Below are 22,774 nucleotides of genomic sequence, written 5' to 3' on the forward strand. Positions count from 1 at the left end.
CCCCGCGCCGCCGTTAGCGGCCGCCGCTCCGTCCCTCGGGTGCCCACGCCCGGCGCCCCAACACCCCGGGCGGAGGCAGCACCGGCCCTCGGGCCGGGATGGGCCGGCCCAGCAAAGGACGGCGGGCGAGGGACGGCCAGCCCGGGCCGCGTGTCCTTGCGCTTCGGAGGCTCCCGGTGTATTTCATGTCGAATTGTTTTTCCGCTCGGAGGCACCTGAGGGGAAAGGTCGTCCCAGGATAGTAGGAGGGCGTCGGTGATCGGGGTCGTGGTGGTCGGTGGGAAGCCATCGGAGCCCTCGCGGGGCCAGTTAGGGCAGCAGCAGGGAAGGGGACCCCGGGTAAGTTACTTGGGACTCGGTTTGGGGGTCCTCAAGGTCGAGGAGAAGAGACCTGGGATGTGAGGGAGGAAACTGGGGAGCATGGGTGAGGGAGGTGACTGGAGCCCCTACGTGGGTTTCACCTGAAGTGAAGAAGGATGCGGGGGCAGCAGGGCGACCCTTCTGCAACTCTTGGGGCTCCGACGAGTCCTTGGGACTCCGCTTTGGACATTGAAGTAGCTGCAGCGCAATGACTTCCTGGAGAGGGAATTGCGTTTAACGAAGGATGCTAAGAAGCGGTTAACGTACACATCTCGATTTGCTTCTGAACTTTTAAAAAGACTAGGGAGATCGGAGTCGCGAGGTGGTTTTTGACATTAAAAAAAAAATTTTTTTTTTTTAATATTTCATCCGAGAAGAGACTCGCTGATTGACCCTTTCAGTAATTCCTTTAAAAAAAAAATCTATGAATGTGTTTCGTAGTCGTCCACCAGTGATTCGTCTTGCTGGAAATTCTCGTAGCTGTACCATGAAATTCTTATCGCAGTCTCTCCATCCGTAGCGGTGGCTTACCACTCCTCACTTTAACAATGTAGACCTGGCTGGGCTGTTCCGTTTTCCTCCTAGAAGATTAATAGTCATCCACATGGTTTCTTCCTCTCGCCCCTAATTGTTTCTTTACAAGGCATGTGAAAATTCAATTTCAAATTCGGTGGAAGTTTCAAAATATTTCTAAACTTCACATTTTCAACCGGAAGCCCAGTCAGCTAGCAGCTCTAGCGAGTACGTAATATTAAAAATCTGGTTGAATAATCTAAAGTTTGGGAACCTTAATGTCCAAAGCATAATTTTAAGAACCTTGCATTTACATAATACTCTATTGAGAATGTGCCTGGTAGGAAATGCCCACCAGGGTTACCGGCTGTCCACGGAGGTTCTTCATTTCACTCCGAAGAAGGATCTAAGAATTGTACAGCTAGATCTGTATTCCTTTTAATACTAAGTGCCGGATGGTTTTTTACCAAGTCTTTACATTTGGAGAGTATTTTCTTCATAACTTACAAAATGAAAGCTTGTTTTATTAGGAACATATTTTAGGGGGAAAATGTATCTTATTTTTCGTTTCAGTTCATCATTCAAAGAACATTTCTGTAAAAAGGTGTTAGTATTAATATCAGTTGGTACCGTTAATTCCTTGAATAACAAATGTATGGTTATTTTTTTTCCTCCCTATTGTCCTTGAATTTTACTATTCGTCCTTAGAGAAAAGGTATGGCTCATCCCCTGGCAATCTAGAATATTGAAACCGAACACCTTTTAACATTATAATCGCTTCTGCATTATTCACCTTGAGAACCTGTGTCAGGAAGTCAGCCCCCCCCCCCAATCACCTTTGTTTAGTTTTGGACTTTTTTCTCCTATTGCAGAACTAAGGAAATAAACACTTAATAGCTGCAAAATCATGGTAATAAGGAAACAGAATGGGAAAGCTAGGAAAAAAGATACATGCCCATGAGTCACATTTCTTTTCCAGCTGAAAGAGTAGAACATGAGATGATTCTTTTTCATATCGGGAAACCAAGGCCCAGAACAGTTGACTAAATTGCTAGTTAATGGCAGGCCGAGGCCTGATGTGCAGGCCTCTGGACTCTATCACATTCATGTTGTGTATGTTTTAAGGCCTTCTGGTGCCAACTAGACATGGGTTTTGGATTATTAGTAATACTGCTTCCCTCTAAGGATGGGGATGTTTGAACCGAATGACTACTTTTGTATATGAAATGACGCAAAATGGAGTGAACTTTATTGAAAGGTTTGAGACGTGCAGCCTGTTGAAAACCTGTTGCCTGCCAGACAGTTGAACAGCCCCAGAAGGTTTCCAAGGTTGCAAATCTTTTAAAAAGCAGACTGCCTCTTCTTTTTCCTTTGGAGTGGCTGCTAGGTTTGAATTGCCAACTTTTTGGTTAAGATATGTTTTTTTCTCACTGGAATGAAGAGAAAGGGTCATCAAGATGAAAATACAATGAAAACTCTTGCATACTTTTTAGTGCTAAATGATAATTGCATTAGAGCTTTCATAAGTAAAACTCATTTTTCAAAGTAGATTTTATGAAAATTAATATTTTTAGTCAATGTGAGCATTTTATTATATTGATAAAATGGAATTTTGTTCCTTTAAAAATAGTAGAATTATATGATAATTATGAAAGTAATTTCTATCATGGTTGTGATAAAAAAGACTGGTTGTGTATCCCAGCCACTTAAAGAACATTAAGAACTGACCTTGGTTTCTTATCATGAAATCCAGCAGCATAGGGTGGTGGTGGTGGTTCGTTGCAGGTCTGTTCGCACTCGGTTCCACTCCATGTGCACAGAATAGCACTTCTGCTCCCTAGGGGTTTCAAGGCTGTAACCATTTAGAGGTGATCACGGGGCTTGTTCTCTGAGGCGCCTCTGGGTGGGCTCAAACCAACCATGTTTCAGCTTCTTAGGGTCTTCCCTCTTAGGGAAGTAGTGAGGATTAGACACATGGTGTAATGGGCTACTAACCACAATATCAGCAGTTAGAAACCACCAGCCGCTCTGATGGAGACAAATGAGGCTTTCTACTCCCGTGAAGATCTGCAGCCTTAGAAACCCACAGGGACAATTCTGCTTTGTCTTACAGGGTTGCGATGAGTCAGAGGCATGACTGTGAGTTGAGCGCACAGTAAGGGTAACAAAAAATTTGACATGAATTTTATGGTTCATTAAGTATATGTAGACACTTGTATGTCCACTCATTTCCATACTGTTGACTCCAAAGCATCTGTTTTAAGGCAACAAAAAGTTCCTAGATAAAGATGATCAGATAATAGTCTGCCTAAAACCAAACTCAGTGCCATTGAGCCAGTGCTGACTCATAGCGACACCCCTGTGGGTTTCCGAGACTGCAACTGTTTCCAGGAGTGAAAGCCTTTCTCCCTCGGAGCTACCGGTGCTCTTGCGCTGCCAACCTTGCGATCACAGCCCAATGCATAACCACTACAAGATCCTTTCCGTCTGCCCAAAGGGACAGTTAAAGCAAAAGATGCCCTCATGATTTTTCTCCTCCTCCTCTGCTTGCATTGGGCCTTCGATTAGATCAAGGTAGAGCAATTGTGTCCGTTTTTCTGGATGTCATTGGGAGACCTTGGTTGCAGAATCACTATGTTAGAATAAAAATTCTACTGATTAGGTATCATGGTGAAGCGTCGTAAGATCTAGAGACTGACTGGCCTAAGTTCAGGTGAGAAAATCAGGAATTTACAAGGCTCATTAACTGTTTAAGTGCTCAGTTGGTTGGTTCTGTGGTGCCAACCAATAGGTTAGCTCAAATCTACCAGGTGCTCCAGGGGGGAGAGGGATGGCATCTGATTCCATAAAGATTCACAATCGTGGATACCCCATGGGGCAGTCCTCTGTCTTTTAGGGTCCCGTGGGTTGAGATGGACTCCACAGCACTGGGTTTGGTTGTTTTTAAATGTTACTGTGACTACAACCCGTGCTTGATAATAGAATAAGGTCATCACTAAACTTTTGTTGTCTATTCAATGAGTATTTTGATGTCTCTATGAGTTGGAATTGACAGTAGTGAGTTCGATTTTTGGGGGGTTAGTTTATTCATTACTCTGTTAGGTTTTGCCAAGTGGTCAAATTTGCAGTTCTAATTTCTTTTTTAATATATAGTTCTCATTAGTTTGCTGTAACTCGGGTCCAGCTAGTGTCATGAGCAGGTGGTTTTACTGTGTTTTTGATGGTGACAGTAGGAGTCATTCAATATCTCAGGGCCCTGCCCTTGTTAATGATGTATCACAAAGGGAATGGATTCTTCCTCTTGATATTCTTTGCTTGTGCTCCTCATGTTCGTCTATTGCTTATAGCAACTCTTCTTCTCATTTATATTTATTAACCTTACTTCTCGTGCATCTTTATGGTCCTTTCCGGCACTGATACCTTCTGCCATGTAACGTCTTACCTGCCACATTTATATCCTATTCTGATTATGTCTTAGGCTACCTTTGATGAGGACTTGCTTTGTTTATAGCTGTTACTATTTTTAAAGCATTATTTTAAAAATATAATGTGTTTTAATTGCTCTTATTTCTAGTGTTTCATTGAAGAGAGCCAGAGGTGTTGGAGTTCATATCAGGAACAACTGACAACTTAAAAGTGTCTTTATTACGTCAGCAGTTAATTCTTGCTATTCTGTTTTAGATTGCTGGCAGATATTCTATTGGTGGGACATTACATGAGAAATACATGATCAATTCTTTATTACAAAGTGATTGTGGTGGGACTAAGAGTTAGATAGACTTATCAGAAATTCCTAGGCCATGTTTTTCTTTCGCTAATAATAGCCTTAGAAAACAAAAAAACCCTGAACTTTAAATATATGTGTATGACCAAAAAACAAAAAGCAACAGCACATCATTCTGTGGTTATGAGTGCAGTTCAGGGACGTGCTTATCATGTAGAACCCTCACCTTGATCGAGTTCCAGAGTTCCCCGTTTGTCTTGCTCTCCCCCCTGCCTGGTCTTGGTAACCAATTGTCATAGAGAGATGTAGAATTATAATAGTTGTTCTTTTGTGTCTGATCTATTGCACTTAGCATGGTGCTTTCAAGGTAATACAGAATTTTAATGTTTGAAAAGTAACCAACTCTTAAACTTCTTATGATTCTAGGAATTTTGTAGAATCTATACATGCAGACTTTACTCAGATTGTTTAAATATTTAGCTAAATATGGATTCAGAAGACTTCAGAGATAGCTTTTATATTAAAAGGCAACAAGCACGTTTCACGTACTTTGGACATGCTATCAGAAGAGACCGGTCCCTGGAGGAGAAGAACATCCTGCTTGGTGAAATAAAAGGTCAACGAAAAAGAGGAAGACCCTTGATGAATGGATTGACACAGTGGCTGTAACAGTGAGGTCAAACAGGAAGATTGTGAGGATGTCACAGGACCAGGCAGTGTTCTGTCCTCTTGTATGTAGGGTCACTATGAATTGGAACCGAGCTGATGGCACTTAACAACCACCACTGTTTTATTATTGGTATTAAGTGTAGCTTTTCCATTCATATATTTAAACATACTATGGCATTATGGATGGCATTTGTGGGCACCTGGACTACCTAAATGTAAGTTATGGAAGCAATGTACCTGGCTTCAATGTTGCTATTAGATAATGACATAGAGAAACTGAATGATTTGCTTTGCCCAACTTAATAAATTCTTCATTTGTGTTCCCCAGCTGTCTGACTTTTAAGGGCCTCTGAATTTGCTTAGAGCAGAAGTAATCTTGAAGGGTAATTTGGCTAGATTGTTGACTCACATTAGTTTGGGGTAAGTTTACCTCAGGTTACTTTAACTCAGTGGTTCTCAACATTTCCTCATGTTGTGGTGACCTCCACCCCACCATAAAATTATTTTTGTTGCTACTTCATAACTGTCATTTTGCTACTGTTATGAATCGGGTGGCCCCTGTGAAAAGGTCGTTCGACCTCTAAAGGGGTTGTGACCCACAGGTTGAGAACCATTGCTTTAACTGAAGAGTGATTTCCCAGCTTTATTCTACTTGTCGGTCCAACGATTTGAGAAAGATCACAGTGGCTCTATTACCAAATTTAGTGTAGAGGTTCTACAGATCCTATCAACATTTTACTTACATTTTACTTGCATGTTAATGCCAATATTACCTTTACCTTTAATGTGATGTTAGCTAATAAGATGAAACAGGAATGATAATTAAAAATTTTTTTTTCTTGTATGGAGTATTATTTTGAAATGGATTTATCAGTTCTGGGTAGTATCTTCATATTATGACTTCCTTGTTTTATTGGGAGATTGTGCTGAATAGGAAAAACATCCAGAATTCTTTAGTTAGAGATAGCAGAAGCTTATTTAAATAATATATTAAGTATAGTAATATACTTCAATTATTTAGATAACATATACCTAAAATATTTAAATAATCTCTCTTATTGCCATCAAGTCAATTCTGACTCAGAGTAATCCTATAGGACAGGACAGAACTGCCCCTATGGTTTTCTGAGACTGTAACTCTTTACGGGAATGAAAACCTGCATCTTCCTCCCAGGATCATTTGGTGGTTTTGAACTGCCAACCTCTAACCCACTATGCTACCACTATTACTAGACAGACTTAAAATGGGGCAGAGAGAAATAGAATGATGGAATGAAAATGATAGAGTAACAACTGTCAAATCCCAAACCCTATTGTGGTCGAGTTGATTCTCACTCATAGTAACTCTGCAGGACAGAGTCCATAGGGTTTCCATGGCGGTAATCTTCATGGAAGTGCACTGCCATATCTTTCTCCCACTGAACAGCTGGTGGGACTGAACTTCAGGCCTTCCATTCACATTTGAGTGCTTTAACCATTGCACCACCAGGTCTCTTTAATTGCACTCCATGCCTACGGATCAGGTAAGTAGTTCAGGAAGGATGGTCTTTCTTGGAGGTTGGATTTGAGTTAGCTCTAGTGTAGTCCTGCACATTGGTGTCTTTTACCTTTGAGTCAGCGAGGCTGTAAATAGACTTCAGAAAGTTTGTGGGAAAGATTTGCTTTTTAATTCCATTTTTCCATGAATTTCCTGAAGCTTCGTCATATTCTAATTGTAAAGGATAAGGTAACTAAACATTTACATGTACTCTGTTGAAAGAAGTCTGGAAACTTATCTTAAAGGTTAAAATACACATGTAGCCAAAGGGGAGCTGGTATATCTAATTCAGTCTTTAACTACTTAGTAACGAGAAAGCAGGCAAAGCTCATCGCCCTTCAGATAATTCAGAGTGGGGACCAGTTTTATTTAACATTTTTATAAATGATTTAAAGATATACTGGCAGTGAAAGTTGCCAGATTTGCAGCTGACTCTCTGTCGTGTTCCAGATAGTTAAAAGCCAAGCCAACAAGGAGAAGCTGCAGGAACATCCTTTGATGAGTTTTTGTGTGTGTTGGTACAAGATAATATATTTACGAGAAGATAGTCCAGATTATATGTATAGGGCCTGAGTTGTAACCCAGAAAAGGGGATCCAGAAGTCACTGCACTGGCTTCTTTGAAGGCAGTATTGCAATGCTGGTGGGCCAGAAAATCTAAGAACAAGCTGAGGGTTGTTGGGAAGTGCTCTGAAAACAAAAAATGTGTTATGTAAAAATAGTTATAAAAGGGTTTGCCAAGATTAGTGATTTATGATGGCTTTTTTATTTTTATTTTTCACTTAATGCTGTTAACAATCTGCAAGGTAGAATTGGTATGAGCTAGCTTTGGAGAAGAAGAAACTTCACCGATGCAAATTAAGTGATTTTTTTTCTCCTCAATGAGTACAGGGAGCTTTAAGAAGTTCATGGGAAATTTTCTTTATTTTTTATTCCATTTTTCATAGTGTCTGAGTTGGGACTCTGGCCTTGTGATTGACTTTGGAGGCTGGTACCACAAGAGATGGCATCTAGGGTAGGTACTTTGAGTGGATTCAGGGAGTTCCTTAAATGCTTGCTTTTTAGGGGGCTAGGATGACACAGGACCAGTCAGTGTTTTGTTCTATTATGTGTTCTATTATGGGTCGGAGCTGACTCGATGGCACCTAACTACAACAATAGGGATGTTTTACTAGGAGCCCCAGGGGTGTAGTGGTTACATGCGGGCTGTTAACTGCAAAATCCACAGTCCAAAACCACCAGCCACACAGTGGGAGGAAAGATACTTTCCACCCCTATAAAAAAAGTTACAGCCTCAGAAGCCCACAGCAGGGAGGGGCGGTTCTACCCTGTTCTCTGGGGTCGCTCTGAGTCTGCATCAATTTGATGGTAGTGAGGGAGAGGAGGATGTTCTGTTGTACCCTTTATTTACTTTTTGAGATTGGTACATAAACTGGCTACCCACAAAAGCCTGTTGCCATTATGAAATGCTGGATCATTAATGGTCATAGACAAAATGATAGTAAAGACTACCCAAATATGAGTCTAGAGTCTAGAGATCTAGATTCTTGTAGTGGTTTGCAGTCGTGGTGGGAAAAACCGTAATTGGAACAGCATGGAAGCAGGTGTATAGATAGTATCCTTGCTTCAGGAGTCCAGGAAGGCTTGAGCCCAGCATGAGAGATGAGCTGGTGAAGGAGGGTGCGGCGTTCTTAGCAGAGGGAATAGCCAGCCACATATTAAGTGAATCATAGAACCTCTTTGAACTGCAGTTTCCTCAAAAATGAGATAAAATATGAGAAAGTACCAAGGGCAGCATCTGCTATGTATAAACTGCTCAATATGTGATAGTTGATTTTCAAAACCTAAAAAATTGGGTGATGAGAGCCAAGTGCTTTGTGCATTTTTAAGTACTATGCAGTTAAGAGTGACGGAGGGATGCTGATGTCCTTGTGCAGGCGCAAGGGGCCTGCAGTGAGAACTGGACAGGAGAAAAGAAGCTAGGAGGAGAAATGGCAGAAGTGTGAAAGGAGGGAGGTGTTGGTTGGAAGAGAGGCAAAGGACAAAGATGGTGAAAACTGAGTTAAAGTTGTCCCCTTGCCCACAATCAAAGTAAGCCTGTCATAAGGGATTTCAACATTGATTTACTGGAAGGACGAAGCTCAGCAGGTAGTTGAGACATTTTGTTCACTTTGTTATTTGGTCTACAATTGGCCGTGTTAATAAGGCTATGAAAATAAGCTAATTGAGAGTTGGCTGTAACATCTGATTGTTCTTTCACTCATTACTTCTATACAGGTTTAGCCAATGCCTTTAAATAGTATGAGGGTGCTCATAAAAATAAGCTAGGCTGAGTTACTATTTGTTTTACATTATTAAAAATGAAAGGTCAGTGTGTCCAAGAAGGACAACGTTTGATCTAAGTGAGTGCAATAGAGTGCTAGGAAGCTAGACTGGGACCAAGGTAGAGTGGATTTCTGTGTTTCTTAGGTGGGTAAGTGACATAAACAAGTTTTGTGTTTCAGAAAATGAATGCAGCAGCAATGAAGACAATAAGCCTGAAGAAAAGCAATTGGAGGCATTTATTCACCAAATAAGTATTGAGTAAATAAATAGATATGGTAGGGTGGTGAGTGTGGCATTCTCTTTGGCCTCTAATAATCAGTCAAGGGTGCTATTTATGAGTCTGCCCTAGTTCAGGTCAGAGAGGCTCTGGTGGTTTGAATTACGCTTCAGTGAGAATGGAAACGAGTGATGGCAGAGGGATTGAGGGATCCAAGTCATGCAGACTTGGGTTACTGCTGGGGGTGAAGGAAGAGAAGTTGAAGATGAGTCTGTTCCGGATGGTGTGAGAATAGAGTGAAACCGCTGAGAACCATAACTCAGTGGAATGGCCTTACATTTTCAGGGCTCACAAACTGTTATGCCTTTGTAAGGGTACAGTCTTTCTGTCACTCTCTTATAGTGGAAAATAGTTCTGTTTTCCTTTTCTGATAGTTTTCTGCCTTGCATAGAGCCTAGCTTTTGCAGGTTTTACTGTAATATGTGCAATTTTTGGGGTGAGGAATTAACTGGGTTTGCTTTTAGATTGTTAGGCTTGCTTTTTAGCTACATGATGCCATAACCCAAGGCATCAGTTGGAAATATGTCTAGAGCTCTTAGTCTAGGAGAGTGGCCAAAGTTTATAGATACAGACTTGTAGGTAGATGAGTAATGACCTTAATTTCTAATTAATAATATAATCAGAACAACAATTAACTCAGTACAGGAGTTTGAGTATTTAAAAATATTTACCATTTGCTCTCCTTTACCTGTAAGGTTCTCAGTGGCTAATTCCTCTGAAGTCAACAGCCTATTCTTTCTTCGTAGTCTGTTCTTAGTTTAAAAGCTCTGCTGAAACCTGCTCAGTTTTGCTGGTGTTTGAAAATACTAATGACATATAACTTCTAGCATCATGGTAACACACAAGCCACTGCTGTATAATAAACTGACACACATGTGGTGGATAAGTCACTTATGTTTTATTGACTGTGCAAAGGCATTTGGCTGTGGACCATAGCAAACTATGGCTAGCATTGAGAAGAATGGGAATTCCAGGACATGTGATTATCCAGGACCTGTACCTGGATCAAGAGGCAGTTTTGTGAACAGAACAAGGGAATACTAAATGTTTTATAATCAAGAAAGAGTGTGTCAGGGCTGTATCCTCTCACCATACTTATTCATTGTGTATGCTGAACAAATAATTCAAGAAGCTGGATTGTATGCAGAAGAATGTGATGTCAGGATTGGAAGAAGGCTTATTAACCACCTACGATATGCAGATAATACAACCTGACTTGCTAAAATGGAAGATGTGAAACACTTGCTTATAAAGATCAAGGACTGCAGCCTTCAGTATAGATTACAACCCATTGTAAAGAAAACCCAAATCCTCTCAATTGGACCAATAGGTAAGTAGCATCATGGTAAACAGAAAAAAAAGATAGAAGATTGTGATAAAAGTTGTATGAGCCCCTAATAAAATGATTTTAAAAAAAAGATAGAAGTTGTCAAGGATTTTATCTTGCTTGGATCCACAATCAATGCTTATGGAAACAGCAGTCAGGAGATCAAAGGACACATTGCACTGGGTAAGTCTGCACAAGACCTCTTTACATATTGAAATGAGGATGTTACTTTGAGGACTCAGGTGCACCTGATGATCCAAGTTGTGGTATTTTCAGTCACTTCATGTGCATGTGAAAGTTGGACATTGAATAAGGAAGACCTAGAAAAAATCACTGCATTCGAATTATGGTTCTGGTGAAGAATATTGAAAGTACCATGTATTGTCAAAAGAACCAATACATCTGTCTTGGAAGAAGTAGAGGCAGAATGCTTCTTAGAAGCCAGGAAGGCGCAACTTCATCTCACATACTGTGGACATATTCTTGAGGGATAAGTCCCTGAAGAAGGACAGACATCACGTTTGGTAAAGTAGAGGGGCAGCCAACAGGATCGAGACAATAGCTGCCACAGTAGGCTCAACCATAAGAACAGTTGAGAGGCTGGTGCAGGACTGGGCAGTGTTTCGTTCTGTTGTCCACAAAGTCTCCTTTACCCAAACCTCACTGCATAGCCCTGCAAAGAACAGACAAACAATTGCTGCCAGAAGCATCATTGAAATGTTGCACCAATTGGTATTTGCCTTCCTGACTGGAGCGGCATCTTGTCTAGCGGGCCCCAGACAACACAGGGAAATCTTAGACCAAAGCACTTCCTTATTTTTCAGCTAGATTTTCTTCTTTGGAATGCAGACAGGAGCCCCGGTGGCCTAATAGTTTCGACTTGAGCAGTTAAACACAATTATCAGTGGTTTGAACCCAGCAGTCATTCTGAGGGAGAAAGATGAAGTTGCTCCCATAGAAATGTAAAGTCTCAGAAATCCCAAAGGGTCTTTCTGTTCTTTCCTACAGGTTGCTTTGAGTTGGAATCAACTAGAAGGCAGTGGGTTTAGGTTTTTAGTTTCTTAGGCCAATAAGGTAGTTTGAACGATACAGAAGCCTCAAGTCTTTTGTAATGTTTAAAATCTAGTCCAGCTCAGCACTGAGCAACTAGCTCTTTACTTGTCTTTCTTCCTGCCTCCTCCAGCTGTACAGAACTCCCCCTACTGCTTCCAAACATCCCCTGACGAATACAGTGAGTCTTTACGACTCACAGGGACACTTGGTACGGTTTTCGAGGCTCTAAATCTTAGGGTAGCAGCCACACTCATCTCTGTACCACAGAACAACTACAAGGTTTGAACCATCGACCTTGAGGTTAGCAACCCAATGCTTAACCCGCAGCACCAGGGCTGCTTCTATGTAAGAATGTAAGACCTGGTAAATAGAATGCACTCTAGGAGGGCAAAGTGAGCAAAGCACACAAGGAAAAACCTTCAAGAGGACTAACATTTTCATTTCTCCCCAGAGGTTCTACTCTCTAAGCCAGGGAATGGAGAATGGTGAGTCATCGAGATGTGATGCCCAAATTCAGTAAAATAAATGCATCTATTAGGAGCAGGATCTTCAAGTGCTGAGGGAAATTTGGAAAGAATCTTTGATTTAGGTGGTTTAGCACTTAGTGGAAAAGATGAATTTGGGGTTTGGTTTTTGAGGAGGTGGAACAACAAGGCTGTGCAGAAAAGCATAGTAATAACACTTTCAGAGGGGAGGAGAACACTGTCGAGTAAGTAGAAATTTAAGGGAGAATTAAAAAAAAAAAGCTGGTGAACAGGATTTAAAAAAAATCTAACATCCATAATTAGAATTGGGATTCATGAGAAATTAGGGTAGTTAGATAATGGAAGCCTGAGTTTTGGCATGAGAACATCTTGAAGCACATAAGGAATAAAAAACGAAACTTTAATGGAGTAGTGTGATAGGATTTAAATAGCATTTATTTACTGAAGATGGCAAGTGTAGGTTATGACATAGCCCTGGTAACTCATTTTATATACTGTCTAGATTTCTTCAATGTTCTTACTATCTACTTGGGGAGCAGTTGTTCTCCACCTTTCCTAGACCGAAGAATAATATAGGCTCTGGTTCAAAATGCGAGTCTCTAGCCCCTTTTCCTCCCGAAAGAATTCTCATTCAGTAGGTGAGGAGTTTTGAATTATTGAATATGTCAGGGATTTCATTTTACTTGCACCCACTATCAATGCCTATGGAAATATTAAACCAAAACCAAGTTTACTGCCATTGAGTCGATGCAGACCCACAGTGACCCTATAGGGCAGGATAGAATGGTCCCTGTGAGTCTTTGAGACTATATCTCTTTATGATAATAGAAAGCCCATCTTTCTCTTAAGGAGCAGGTGGTGATTTTGAACTGCTGACCTTGCAGCTAGCAACTCAATGTGGGTAACCACTTCACCACCAGAACTCCTTGCCCATGGAAAATAGCAGTCAAGAAATCAACTGATGTATTGCATTGGTATAATCTGCTGCAAAATACTACATTTTAAAGTTAATTAAAAACAAAGATGTCACTTTGTAGACCAAGGTGCCCTGACCCAAGCCATTTGTAGTAGCTTCATCTGGATGTGAAAGCTGGATGGTGAACAAGAAAGATGGGAAAAGAATGATGCATTCAGATTATGATATTGATGAAGGATACTGAAAAAAGCACGGTCTGCCAGAAGAGGGAACAGATCTGTGCTGGAACAAGTACATCCAGAATGCTGCTTAGAGGATGGAGAGGCTCCATGACACATACTTTGGACATACAAGGTGGCTTTAAAAACTTAGTAGACATTTTCTATTATCTTACTTTTTTTCATCAGCCTTTGAAGCCCCTTCAGGATTCTTAGGGGAGGCCAGTCCTGGAGAAGGACAGCATGCTTGGGAAAGTGGAGGATCAGTAAGAGGAAGACACAAGGAAATGGATTGATTGACACAGTGGCTGCAACAGTGGGCTCAAACAGGAAAGATTGGGAGGTAACATAGGACTGGGGGATGTTGCCTTCTGTTGTGCATCGGGTTGCTCTGAGTTAGAACCGAGTCAGCAGTACCTGACAACAACAGGTGGATGGATTTACTTTCTGCGTTTTCAGTTCTGTTCCCTTGGTCCATGTGTCTTATTTTGACTGCGATGGCTGAGCACGGGGCGTGGAGATTGGGAAGCATGCAGCCCTCTGCATTTCCTTTTCCACAGTGTGTTGCTGCTCCGAATAGGGCCCTGGGGGCACAGTTGGTTAAGCATTGAGTTAGTTGCCAGGTCAGCACTTCAAACCCATCAGCCACTCCACAGCCTCTCCACAGATGAGACTGTGTGCTCCTGGAAGGTTACACTGTAAGAAGCTCAAAGGAGTGATTTTACTGTCTTGTAGACTCTCTGAGTTGGAATCAACTCACTGGCAGTGGGGTACAGGTTATTTGAGGGGTGGGGGTCTTTCCTTCTCATGCAAAACTGGTGCTTAGTTTTTCCTCCTCCTTAAAGAATGTTGGGATTGGGATCGCATTGTACTTATGGATTGCTGGGGGAGAATATTGACATTTGTCAACAATGTTTTGAAGTTCATGCATGTTGTTACTTTTGGTTGCTGACTAGTAATCTATTGCATAGATACTTTAGTTCCTGTCCAGTCATTAGTCGCATGTGGGAATTTCACAGCTGTGACTTTTTGGAAGCACCTTGCCTGACCTGTAGTCCAAGGTGTTTCTTCTTCTTTTTAAAATTTAAATCATTTTATTTGGGGGTCGTACAACTCTTACCATAATCCACACATACCATCCATTGTGTCAAGCACTTTTGTACATTTGTTGCCATCATCATTTCCCCAAGGAGCTTCTTGATAGCTAGAAGTTAAATACTTTTATTTGTAGATTTGGGTTGTTTACACTTTTTGGCTGTCATGAATAAAACTGCTATGAACTTGCCTGTGTACTTTTTTTGTTTTTAATTTAAATTTATTTATTGGAGAGAAGCATCTGAACATCAGGTACAATCAGATCAACAGTGATCCAACAATATACCATAACTCATCCTGGAGTACTCTTGCTGTATGTTTTTTTCTTGTGTGCGTGTGACACATTTTCTGTCATTTTTGGTGAATACCTAGAAATAGGATTGCTGGGTTACAGGGCGGATGTGTACTTAATGTAAGAAGCTGCCAGAACCATGTCCAACATGGTTTGACACACCGACAAGCAATATGTGAGCATTGCATGCCATATCTTCACCAATCAATATGTGGTTTAGCCATTCTACTGGAGTTATTACGATACTTCATTTTACTTTAATTTGCATTTTCCTGATGGGGTGAATTGAGCCATTTTACCAAGTGCATATATGTAATTTTAAATCATTTTATTGGGGGCTTTTATCACCATCCATACATCCATCCATTGTGTCAAGCACATTTGTACATATGTTGCCATCAACATTCTCAAAACATTTTCTTTCTACTTGAACCCCTCATTTCCTCCCTCCCTCATGAACCCTTGATAATTTATAAATCCCCCCACCCCATGTTTTATACCAACGCTGTCTCCCTTCACCCATTTTTTCTGTTGTCCATCTCCCTAGGAAGGGGTTATATGTAGATCATTGTGATTGGTTCCCTCTTTGTCCCCCCAAGTGCATATATTATATAGGATATTCCTCTCTTCTTTTTTGAAATGTCCAATCAATGCAGGTAGCCTTTTTTCTTTTTCCAAATGTTTACCTGTATTTTATTGACTATACAAATGCATTTGATCATAACAAATTAAGGATAATATTGGAAAAATGGGAATTCTAAAATTTTTAATTGTGCCCATGTAGGATCTGTACATAGATGAAGAGGCAGCAGTTTTAATGGGACCAGGTTGTATGTGGGGTTGCTGTAATTGAAAGCAACTGGAAACCAACTATACAAATGCATTTGATCATAACAAATTAAGGATAATATTGGAAAAATGGGAATTCTAAAATATTTAATTGTGCCCATGTAGGATCTGTACATAGATGAAGAGGCAGCAGTTTTAATGGGACCAGGTTGTATATGGGGTTGCTGTAATTGAAACCAACTAGTGGGTAGCCATCTTTCAACCGAGGGTTTGTCTTTTTTTATTCTTGTTGTGTTTAGATGCAAGTGCTTTGTTAAATATATGCAGTGCATATATATTCTTCCAGTCTATATAGTTGCCAGTTTACTGCCAGTTTACGTGTCTGATTGACATGAATTTTTCATTTAATGAAGACGGACTTAATTTTTTTTCTTTTTTAATCATTAGGCCCTAAGAAATCTTTGATGCTTTATGATTGTGAAGGCATTCTTGTACATCACAAAGTGTTATTGTTGGAGCCTTTTGTTTAGGTCTATGAATTAGTTAATTTTTTGTGTATGGGGGTAAATTAAAATACGGTTAAACTCTTGGTCGCAAACTGAAAGATCGGTGGTTTGAACCCAAAAGCCGTTCTGTGGAATACAAGACCTGGCGATCTACTCTCTCAACATTTTACAGCTGAGAAAACCCTCTCTCAGGGCAGCTGTAAGTCAACAGTGATTGGATGGCACACAACAACAGGAGTTGAGGTTAATTTTTTCCCTATTTTGTCTCAAAATCAGTTCCAGCACAATTTGTTAAAAAGATGCCACTTTCCACATTAATTGCTTATGCATATAGCCTTGTGTACAGATCAGTGGATTTGAATAAATGCATGTGTTTATTTTATTGATCTGTCTGTCTTTATGCTAACATTGCATGACCTTGAATACCACAGCTTTATTGAATTTTAGATTTAAAAACCCACTGCCGTGGAATCTAGTATGACTCAGAGTGGTCCGTAGGGTTTCTGAGACTGTAAATCTTTACAGGAGCCAAATTTTTCTCTTGTGAAGTGGCTCTTGGGTTTGGCCCCATTAGAAGTCCCAGTGCTTACCTGGCAGTTCCAAATATAAATCCCTCAATTTGGCTCATTCGTCCTCCCTCCCTCCCTTTCTACCTTCTTTCCTACTTCCTTTCTCCACCCAAGGTTGTTTTGACCTGTCTAGTCCTTCATATTTCCATATAAATTTTAGAATTTGCATTTCAATTTCTACAAGAAAGCCTGGGGTATTTTAAGTAGATTGAGTGTATAAATAGGTTGAGTTTTTAAGTAGGTTGAATTTGAGAAAATTGAACATTTTAATGATAGAATCCTTTGATCCATGAAGATGGTATATCTCTTTAGCCCTTTTTCAGTCTCTCTCAGCCTTATTCTGTACTTTTCAGTATAAAAGTTTTGCATATTAGCTTTCATTTTGACTAGTACACACACAATACAGCTTCCCTCTACACTTTTGGGTTCCATATCCCCGTGCCCAACCCAAGAGTAGATTGAAAATATTCCAGAAAACAAAAATTCTAGCATTCTCCGAAAAGCGAAACTTGAATGAATGCAGTGATGATGTGTAGCCACACCATTTCACCATTCCTCTGTCTGCAGCACTCACTGTCTGAGCATTGTTGATCCTCAGCTTGTTTGTTCACTGCCTGTGTGTTGTGTGCGTCCTTTGTTTCTGTGGAAACAATGGCTCCTCAGAAGCAATTAAGTAGTCAAATAAATCTCTCAAAGGCAGAGAAGGCGCCATCTTGGCAAAGTGCTGTTTATATAGCATTTACATTGTATTGGGTATTATAAGTAATTTAGAGATACATAAAGCCTATGGGATGATTTTATAGATATTGCAAATATTACACCATTTTATATAAAGGACTAACATTGGTATATTTAAAGTAGGTTTTGTGTAGACAGCATGCAGTTGAGTATTGCTTTCTTATTCAGTCTGACAGTTTCTAACTTTTAATTGGATGTATTTAGATCAGGAGTTGGCCCATAGGCCAGATCTGCCTTACCACCTGTTTGTATACATAAAATTTTATTACAACAAAGCCTTGTTGAGTCATTTATGTATTAGCATGTGTCTTCTTTTGCATTACACTGATAGCTTAAGTAGTTGGTTCTCAAAGTCCAAAATATTTTCTGGTGCTTTCAAAAAAAGTATGCCAATTCTGGTTTAGATGATTTGTACTTAATGTAATCATTGATATGACTGGATTGAATTGGGCTATTTTACCACTAGTTTTCTAATTGTTCCATCTGTCCTTTTGTTTTTTTGCTTGGTTTTAGATTATATAATTTTATTTTCTTCATTCTCTTTGCTTATTATTTATGCCTCTCAAAACCTTTTAGCTATTGGTAGCCCTAGTTACAAATCATTTAACCGTGATCTGTCATAAAATAATAGTATTCCACTTCATGTATAGTGTACAAATCTTTTAATAAACCCATTGCCATTGAGTCAGTGCTGACTTACAAGACAGAGTAATAGTAGTAGAGCTGTCCCATCTTTCTCGTGCCAAGCATCTGGTGGGTTCAAACTATTAACTTCTCAATTAGCAGTCAAGTGCTTAACTATTACACCACCAGGACTTCTGTAAATCTTATAGTGACCTACTGCCATTGAGCCCATTCCAACTCTTAGCAACCCTGTATGAGTTTATAAGGCTGTAAATCTTCAGTGGGAGCAGACAGCCTCATCTTTCTCTTGCAGAGCTGCTTGTGAGTTTGAATTACTGACGTTGTTAGCACCACAACATCTAATCCACAGCACCACTAGGCCACCTATCTTTTTTTTTTTTTTAATCATTTTATTAGGGGCTCATACAACTGTTATCACAATCCATACACACATCAATTTTGTAAAGCGCATTTGTACATTCATTGCCCTCATCATTCTCAAAACATTTCCTCTCCACTTATGCCCCTGGCATTAGGTCCTCATTTTTCCCCTCCCTCCCCGCTCCCCCCTCCCTCATGAGTCCTTGATAGTTTATAAATTGATATTTTGTCATATCTTGCCCTGTCCGACGTCTCCCTTCACCCACTTTTCTATTGGGCCTCCTTCTATCTTAACATTTCCCCTTTTATGCTTTTGATGTCATGCACTTTGTTTTTAGCTATGCTCCTAATCCAACATTGCTGTCTATGTTCTTAGTCAGTTATCTCTTCAAACAATCCAAAATGAGAAAAATGTCTTTACTCTGAACTTCAATTTTAAACATTTCTCTTTATTTAAACATTTCTTTAGATCTTCATTTCTTTGTATAGATCCAGATTTGTATCTGGATTCATGTTACCTTTGTATTTAAAACATTCACCTTTGTTGTAGTTTAAGTGTGCTAGCAATAAATTTATGGTTTCTCTCTGACTCACTCTCTTTGCCTTCTCCTTCACTCTCACTTTTTGGCCTATTTTATTTCCAATTTTAAAAGTTAGTGCTACTAAATATAGCTTTAGGTCCCCTCCAACATCTAAAAAAATTCCCCAAAGTGGGTAATACTGCCCCCTTGGGGGCCCTGGAATTATGAGTGGGGGTGGCTGTAAAAGCTGATAGATACTCTTTTCCTGGGTTATGGAAATATAGTACAAAAACTTTTACCGTATATGCTCATGTGTAAGCCGACTTTTCCAGCACATTTTAATGCAGTTTTTGTGGTAAAATTAGGTGCCTCGGCTGATATTCAGGTCGGTTTATACTCCAGGGCATACAGTAATTGCCACGGGGTGCAAAAAATATATATCTTATTTATATATTAAAAAAAATATGTATTTTCTTTTTCCCCTTTTCAGAAAAGGGTGCATTAGTCCAAATAAGTTTGGAAACCTATGATCTAAAAGATGTTGTACTATCTTGTTTGCATAGTCATGACAAGAAGTCTGGTAATTCTTAGGTTTGTTCCACTGTATTTATGTGTTGTTTTTCTTTGGACCCTTTTAAGGTTTTTTTGTGTGCATCCTTGTATACAGTAGTTTTCATTTGTGTTTTTCCTTTTTATAAATGATGTTGGTTAGTGGTGTTTGTGTTTATCCTTGAGGTTCAGTGAGCTTCTAGGATATCTAGGCTTATTGTTTATTATATTTAGGAAGCTTTCCCATCATCTGTCTTTAAAGCTTTTTCATCTCAAGACTCCTTTCTCTCCTTCTAGGCCTCTAATCCCATTAATGCTGAGTTCTTTGATATCAACTCAGAGATCACCGAAATTCTGTTCTTTTTTTATATCCACCCCCCCCCAATTTGAAGTTTCTGTTGCCCTTTTAAACGTAATGGTTTTTGCTTGTTTTTTCCCCCTTTCTCTATTTTATAATCTGTTGTTTTGCCTATCCAGGAAATTAAAAAATATCAGCTAGTCTAATTTTTCAGTTCTAAAGTTTCTCTGTTGCGTCTTCCATTTCCTCATGTTTTTCTTTTTAAGTCTTCCATCTTTTTCTCAGAGCATTTTAAAAGTCTGTCTTCTCTAGTTTCTTTTAGCCCTGCTATTTCTGTCTCCTAATTATGGTTTATTATTTCTTGCTTTTTCTTTTTATGATTATTGTATTTTAGTTGAAAGTTTATGTAGAAAGTTAGGATTCCGTTGAACAATTGATGCACAATTGGTCACAATTCCTGTAGTGTGTCAGGACTCTGACCACTTTTACCTGCCTGCTCCATTGCCGCCCACCCAGATTCCTGTCCCTCAGGCCTTCTCATCTTCTGTGTAAATGCTTACTAGTTGGCCTCGTATCGTTGACCTTTTAAAGGAGCACTTCCTTACAGGTGTTTTTGTTTATTCTACAGTTTATTATTTGGATAAACGGTGACCTTAGAGTGGCTTTACATTTTTCTAGATGCCATACCTTATTCTAGTTTTTTATATTAAAAAATAATAATAATGCTAACTCATAATTTAATTTTCAAGCAGTATGCAAAGCTACAAAGAATAAGGTAGAAAGAAAGACAAACAGTTCAATGTCCCTAAACCCATCCTTTACCATGGCTATATGAACATCAGGGACCCTGGTAGTACGGTACTGGCAGAGCTAGACTGCTAATGAAAGGACTGGGACTTTCAGCCCACCAGTGGCTTACTGGCAGAGAAGTTGTGGCAATCTGCTTTGGGTAATAAAGGGTCCCAGTTTAGGAAGTTTATAGGGGTAGTTCTCTTTTCTATTGGGTCAACATGAGCAGGAATTGGCTTGACTGCATGCAACAACAGCATGTGTTATCACTTCAGCCATCATTATTGCAAATACACACGTGTAGAAGGATAACTTGGAAAATGGGCTTATCCAAGTCATGCTATTTTTAATTAAAAGTAACTTAAATTTAACAGGTACATTTTTTCAGCAAGCAACACTGGAAAAGTTTGAGATAAATGTTTATTCCCTATAAGAGGTATTAGTTCCTAAGTTATTTTTCTCTAAGCTTAAGAAGTAAGGTTATGGAAAAACCCTACGTGTTCGGGATCATGTCATTAACTTCATGCTCCAATAGGTATGTCCTAATAAAAAGAATGCAGTGTTAGCATGTTCTCTGCTGCTGGTACAATTTCCTAATTGATTAGACAATATTCTGAAGCCTTAAAAATGTACATATGTTGTTCCCCAACATTTCATGTCTAGAAATTTATCATGATGAAATAGAGATGCACACATGTATGTTTGTATGTGCATATTAGTGTGTATTACAGATTCATTGTGATGCTGTTAATAACACACTGGACATACCTTAAATGATTAAGCTGTGCTACACCCATGCCACCAAACACTGCACAACCTTTACAAGTTAGTTCTCTAAGATTTTTGTTTGATATACTGATCATAATAAAATTGTCAGGAAATAAACTGAGCTTTAGGATATTTTAAAGGTATAAGAAGATGTTCACAAGAAGCCAAATAAAAAAAGAAGTGTTATAATACATTTTATTTTCTTAAAAAGGAGACATAAAACATCAACTGTCCATCAAAATAGACTTAAGGAGCCCTGTCAGGTAAGTGTGTGGCTGCTAACTGACGAGGTGGTTCCGTAGCATCGGTGTGCGTCCGAATGCACTTAAGGCAGTAGGCTGAGTAGTGCCGTGGTTGAGCACTTAGCAACAAACTGAAAGTTTGTATTTCAACCCCACCAGGTGCTCCATCTGAGAAAGATGTTTAAGTCTCCTCCTTCAGCCTGAGAAACCCTATGGGGCCCTTCTAATCTGCCTCATAGGGGTTGCTATGATTCGGAATCAAGGGATATGCTGTGTTTCAGTAGTCAAATTAAGAGTAATTAAAAATTATCTCATATTAATATTTTTCCACATATTCTACAGTAGTGATTTGAAAAAGTTTGATAAAATCATTGGGAGAATGAGAAAAAAGGATATAAGTGATTTTGTGTTTTCTTGATTTTCTTTTTCATCATTGGGGGCTTGTACAACTCTTTCTTGATCTTGTTATACCTCTTCTTGTGAAATTCTTTGGTGGGTGCAGCATTGATGAGAGACATACTTATCTTGTACCACATATGTAATATATATCCTAAGCTTGCTTAAAGCAGTCTCTTGGGTTTGTACTTTTGACTGTGTTTGTTTCTATCAAGCATTTCTTTCTTTCTTTGTTTCCAGAGCTGCTTTTAAAGTAGTTTTCAGCCACTGTTACTACCCATCTCTTGGAAGATGATGTGACCTTACGTTAAAGATTTAGCACTAAAGATTTAGATAAAATACTATCTTTGCTGCCTGGAGCTCTTCCTCTTCAGCAGATGGGCCTAATGGCTTCAGGAACACCTCACTAGTGAACTGCACATCTTTTAGTATATATGGCACTTGTTAGCAGTCCAGCCGAGCAAGTTCATAGTCACAAGAAAAGGGAAAGGAATGTAGTTAAAGAACAGAGAAACAGACACTTTCTTCCAGAGAGGTCTGTTGTAGTAGACTACACATTGGGCTGCTAACTGCAAGGGAAGTTCGAAACCACCAGCCGCTTTGGTGGGGAAAGATGAGACTTTTAGTCCCATAAAGATTTACAGTCTTGGAAGCCCACGGGGCAGTTCCACCCCGTCGTCCCGGAGTGCTGCTGTGACTGGACTGTGTGTTGGAATAGACTTGATGGCAGTTGGGTTTTGTTCCCCTTGCCCCAGGAGGCACCAAACCTCAGAGAACGACAAGTGTTTGCAGCTCCAGGAAACTTCCGTTAGTA

At 39.7% G+C, this 22,774-nt stretch overlaps 1 protein-coding gene across 2 annotated transcripts in view; it reads left to right on the forward strand.

Annotated features, from left to right (window-relative positions):
• Positions 1 to 22,774, forward strand: part of SOCS5 (suppressor of cytokine signaling 5) — a 79,380-nt gene that overhangs the window by 505 nt on the left and 56,101 nt on the right. The window contains exon 1 of one of the 2 annotated variants that reach the window (XM_045285827.1): positions 323 to 339. The exons of the other annotated variant lie outside the window; for it this stretch is intronic. The gene's annotated coding sequence lies outside the window, so the exon portion shown is untranslated. Of the gene's footprint in view, positions 1 to 322; positions 340 to 22,774 lie in introns of those variants that run through there. 2 annotated transcript variants of the gene reach the window in all.

Source organism: Echinops telfairi, unplaced genomic scaffold, assembly GCF_000313985.2.
Source record: "Echinops telfairi isolate 266 unplaced genomic scaffold, ASM31398v2 ScPeMD7_7475;HRSCAF=8513, whole genome shotgun sequence".
NCBI classification, from domain to species: domain Eukaryota; kingdom Metazoa; phylum Chordata; class Mammalia; order Afrosoricida; family Tenrecidae; genus Echinops; species Echinops telfairi.